Raw genomic sequence first — 6,000 nt, 5'->3', positions numbered from 1 at the left:
GGGAGAACGTACAAAGTCGTTACAGACAGCGGCCGGATTTGAACCCGGGTTGCTGGTGCTGTAATAGCGTTACGCTAAGCGCTACACCATTTGCACGAGTGCAGAAAGCAGTATTAATGCAGCCACCAATGTACTGGGAAGAAATAAGGAGAGGGACTGGGGCTGATTGGGCTGGAACAAGGACTTCTCCATGCATCCAACAAAAAATGGCATTAGCTTGGACTAGTGTGAGTGTCCAGAGCTACACCTTGATTTGGAGATAGTGAGTGGAATTGTGGGGTTACAGGAGAAGTTTAAAACAAACTGCTGGAGGAACTCACTGGGTCAAGTAGCGTCTGTGGAGGCAAAGGGATATTTGATGTTTTGGGTCGAAACCCTGGTGTTCAATCTAAGAATGAATTCAATTAGGCATGTGAGGGTGGTGGTGAAGGGACTGGACAAGGGGAGAAAGAATTGAGTCAAGAGTAGCTGAAACAATGGATCTTCCAGGACAGTCTTTCTTGTGGATCTTGGGGAGGAGGTAGACCATCTTACCTGCTGAGTATTCTCAGCATTTTCAGCACCTGAGGACAGGAAGCTCGTTCTAATATTTTATTAAATGTTTTTTTTAATCCATACCAATCAGCTGATTAGTATGGAAGCCATGGTGATTTTTTTGGGAGGGGCCTCTCCCACTATAAAGAACACAGGTGAGAGACACCACCAAGGATTGCCATGTCAATTGCCTGTGAAATCAAGCAAGTGACATCATCAGTGCGCATGTGCGTGGGTCACATGAGCTCCCCACAAGCACAAATGGTGGACAAGTGGTACAGAGTTGGTCTGCCAACTTGGCCACAACCACAAGGTGAGTGGGGCTTGGATATCGGGTGGATGATCTCACCCATTGTTGGCAACCCTGGCTTCCATGCCCTTGGAGAGGCTGAAAAAACTGGCTTAATCCCAATAGTGTAGACCACCCAAGAGGATACTCATGTTCAAGCCTCTGCATGCACCTACCCCCACTCCCAGTGTGTTTGGTGTAGGGATTCTCCACTCCAAGCAGCTGACAACTGAGTAAATCATGGTTCAAATCTGAAATTGTTAACTGTTCTGATGGAAAGTCACCGATTAAAATGTTCACTTATGCTCTTCCTGGTTGATGCCTGGTTGACTGTGTGTTTCCTGCATGTTATGTTTTTAATCAGGACATAATAACTGTGAGTAATGTTTATTGTTCTTTTGATTTGCTGAGATATTTAAAATCAGATTGTTTTGTACTGATTCAAAGTATTTTTGTGGGCGTTTTTCACATTTCATTCTTTCATTGAAACGAAGTTGAAGAAAGTTGGAATAGAAACCAAATAAACAACAAAAAATTCAGGAAAGAAAAAAAAAATCAGGGTTTATTTTCACGGAGCTTTAAAAAACCAAACAGACTAAATTATGCAATAAACATTTTAAATGTGGAAAATTAGTGCTGCTTGAGTACATTTGGATGACACCTTCCATCACTTTGGTGATAACTGAGAGCAGACTGATTGGGCTGTAATTAACAGGATTAAATTTGTCCCGTTATTTGTGAACAGGACAAACTTGAGCAAATTTCTGATGTACCAAGCAGGTTTCAGTGTTGTGACTCTGGCGAGGAGCATGTCTCGTTCCAGAATGCGAGTTTGCAGTGTTACATTTGAGATTTTGTCTGCTCCCACAGCTTTTCATCAGCACCGTGCTCTCAGCCATTTCTTGGTATCACACGGTGTGCCTCCAGAGGGTTCTCAGGAGGAAGTTGAGATGAATCAGCCACTCAGCAGTTCTGGCTGAACATGGTTATGAATTGATTTTGGCACTTTTTGTCTTAACACACTTTAACAGTTAAAATAAAACCTGGTCAAAATGTATCAATTACCTTGACACTGCTTCCTCCCATCTGAAAAGGACTCCTTTCCATTTGCTCAGTTTCTCAGTCTCCATTACGTCTGTTCTGATGATGTCACCCTTCACACTAGTGCATCTGATACTTCTTTTTCTTCACTAATGTTTTCCGTCCACTGTAATTGACAGGGATCTCAACAGCATCTGTTTCATTGCACTTCTCCTTATAACCCCTCTCCTCCCTTCCAGAACAAGGATGGGATTCCCCTTGTCCCTACCTTCCAGCCTCTTCCATCAGACACTTCTTCCACTCCCCTCCCCTTTCATTATTCCGAAGGAACTGTTCAATGTGCTAGAAATACAATTTGCGTTGTGTTGAATACTTATAATAATTACTGTGATCCTAGCAGAGCTCAACAGTCTGGGATAGTGTTTGACATGGATCTAGATTCGGTATTGCTTGTTCAGTGTGTGTCAAAGTCAAGAGGCCCAAAGACCGATTGATACCAGTCCCTGTCAATAAACGTGCTATGGTCTGCTGCCATTGTAACACTACTACTAGAAGCAGCTCTGAGCGGAGACATCAATGATGAGCCACCTGCCTGAAGGTCGGAATAAGTTATGGGATGGTTGTTTGGGAGGCTGATACTGTGATGTCAAGAAATTAGTTCACCTCATCCTGCTTCAGTGGAACATTTTTATTTTAATGGGCACTCGAGATCTATTGAAAAGTGGCATTACCCCTGGCACCTGAGTCTACTTTCTTATAATCCAGAAGTTAGGTGAGATTAATGGCCCTTGATCAAAGGAGAATTTGACTAAGTGTGGCATCAAGGAGTCCTAATAAATAGGTCAATGTACATCAAGGGGGAAGGTATTGCAGCGGTTGGAACCAGGAGATTTCCTTCCACAGGGAAGGTGGTTCGGGATGTTGGAGGTCAATCATCCAAGCTCCAGGTCGCCACTAAATGAGTCCCTCTGGGCAGTGTCCCAGGTCAGCCAGCTTTAGCTGCTTCATCAGTGATGTTCCTTTCATCAGAAGGGCAGAAGTGAAAATGTTTGCATACGAGTTCACTATATTCATTTCTATTAACAACTCCTTAGTAAATGAAGTAGTCCATACCTAAATAAGACCTAAACCATATTCGGCAATAGTCAAATGACATTCACATTGCACAAGTGCCAAGCAATGACCACCTCCACTGAGAGAGTTCTAACCACCTACCCTTGACATTTGATGGCATTGCCGAGTTCCCAAGCTGCAATATCTTGTGGTCACCACTGACCAGAAACTTAAATGAACCTGTCACATAAATACCGTGGCTAAAAGGGAAGATCAAAGGTTAGTATCCTGTGGCAAATGAGTCACCTCCTGACTCCCAAAAATCTTTTTACCATCTATAAGACACAAGTCAGGAGGGTTATGGAATACTCTCTGCTTGCTCTGATGAGTACATCTCTACCAACCCTCAAGAAGAGCAACACCAGCAAAGTTTCAGCGTGTACCATTTATAAAATGCACTGCAGTTACTCAACTTGGCTTCACCTGCAGCCACTCCCCAAACCCGTGGCACAAGAAGAACAAGTGTGGCAGGTGCCTGCAAGCACTACTACCTGCAGTTCTCCCTCCCAGTCACACACCACCTTGACTTAGAAACATATCACCATTATTTTTATCACTGCTGGCTGTAATTCCCCACCCAACAGCATTACTTACACCAGAAGTACTGTGGTGGTTCAAGATGGTTCATCACTGCCTTCTCAAGGACAAATGGCAATGGACAATCATTGTTGGCACTGCCAGTGATAGTCACATCTGATCAATGAATGTTAAAAAAGCATCATCCTGATACATTGCCCTTGCTCTGTCACCTATGGTAGTGTTGAGCTGTTGACTGAATTCCAATAGATATTGTACCCTTTGTTTTGTTCCAGTCAAAAATGCCCCTGCCCCCATACAGCCTTGTGGGAGGACTGAGTGTACCAAGTAGGAAAAACTGAAACAAAAGAATAGGTCTGGCAACTAAACGCAGCAGTATACAACAAATTGAGGAAGCAGTATGAGCAAGGAGCAGGTTGGGAATAATTCCATTAGATAGAGACAATGAAATAACAGTAGAAAAAAAGAACATGATAGCAAAAGATTAGAAGCAGGACCCATTTCAATTGAATAAAAGAGATTAAGGATTACTTGCAATGATAGAACAATATATACAGGTTCTCTGGAGGTTAAGATAGGAACTGTTTGTAACCCGACCAGTTTGCAAATCAGAATGTGGCCACGAACTAAGTTCCCACACAGCAGAAGATGCCTGCAGCCCCGTAGCAGCCGGTAAATCCATCTCACTCCTCTCCCAAACGCTCATTTATATGTATAAACTGTGCAGAAGTTGAGTGTTCATAAGCTGGGAAGGACCTGTAATTACATTTTGTCATTTCTGCCAGCTGCCAGACAATACCACCATGAATCCCATCTTTCCCTTCCCACACTTGCTGCAGTATCATTCTCTCCGTGACTCCTTGGTTTGCTTATCACTCTCCTCACAACTGTGGAGGTGCAACACCTGTCCCTACATGTCCTCCCTCACCACCATCCAGGGATCTCAACCGCCCTTCCAGATGAGGCAGAGATTCACATGCACCTCTGCCAACCTTATCTATTGCATTCGGTGCTCCTGAAGTGGCCTCCTCTACAGCAGCAAGACCAACGTACAACAGGCAAGTGCCTTGCCAAGCACCCGTGCTCTGCAATGGTCATCTCCAGCTCCCAGTTACAAGCCATTTCAGCTTCCCTTCCCATACTGACCTGTCTATCCTTGGCCTTATCCACTGCCAGGGCACACACTAGAAGAACAGTGCCTCATATTCCGCATGGGTAGTCTATAAAACAATGGTCTTCAGCCAGAGGGTGGTGAATCTGTGGAATTCATTGCCACAGAGGGCTGTGGAGGCCAAGGGTGTACTTAAGCCAGAGATTGATAGGTTCTTGATTGGTAAAGGGGTTAAGGGTTACGGGGAGGAGGCAGGAGAATGGGGTTGAAAAAATCAGCTATGATTGAATGTTGGAGTGACTCGATGGGCCGAATGGCCTAATTCTGTTCCTATATGTTATGGTCTTATGGTATGAACACTGAATTTTCCAGTTTCATGTAACCCACACCCCGTGTTCCTTTCTCTCTCCTTCTGACCCACTCTGGTTCTCTCACTCCCCTCCGTTCCAATTTATTTCCCTTCCCCCATCTGGTTCCATCCGCCCATCATCCCTCCCGTATCTGGTTCTACTTCCCACCTTCCTTACTTACCAGATTCCAGAATTTGCAGCTCTTTGTCTCCATATCACCTTCTAGCCTTTACCTCAAAACCTCCTCCCCCCCTCATCCGGTCCTACCTACACCTGCTGGCTCTTGCCTCACCCCTTCCCTTAACCACTTTATACAGGCCATCTCCCTTCTACACTCTCAGTCCTGATGCATGGTCTCGACCCCACCTCTGTCTCCACAGATGCTGCCTGACCACTGAGTTCCTCTGGCAGTTCCTGCTCCAGATGCCAGCATCGGAAGTCTCTTATTTCTTTTACTATTGAAAGATGAACTCAGAAACACTCCTGAAAAAGATTGAAAGTGCAGTAAACAAAGGAGCAAGATCCACAAATCTACATAACCTGATGGTTTTCTTCCAAGCATATTAAAAGAACTAGGTAGTTAACTGCAAAAACATTAATGGTTTGAAAATGATTGGAAAGATGCAAAATCATGCCAGAGTGATCCCTATACCTCATTCGCTCACCACCAAAAACAGGGGCCAAAACAGGAGTACAAAATAATCTAAACAGCTTTATGGAACGTTGCTTTTGATCTCAACCTGGAATACAAGGGGATGGAAATTATGCTTTCATCCTTAATTGCTGGTCAAAACTTAAAGATATAAAAACAGAAAATGCTAGAATAATCAGTGGGCCAGGTCGACATCCGTAGAGAGAGAAACTGAGATAGTGTTTCACTAAGAAAAATACTCTCCGTGGAAGGGATGCATATCCATAAGAGTATTGGGACTTAAATATCACTATGACTTGTATTGCTTTCAGTTTAGAAGTTTGAGAGATAATAAACATTTACAGTGCTAACAGCATTCAATAGGATGGGGGGA

This window comes from Pristis pectinata, chromosome 16 (genome assembly GCF_009764475.1).
Source record: "Pristis pectinata isolate sPriPec2 chromosome 16, sPriPec2.1.pri, whole genome shotgun sequence".
In the NCBI taxonomy this organism is placed as follows: Eukaryota; Metazoa; Chordata; class Chondrichthyes; order Rhinopristiformes; family Pristidae; genus Pristis; species Pristis pectinata.
This window is presented reverse-complemented; position numbering follows the sequence as displayed.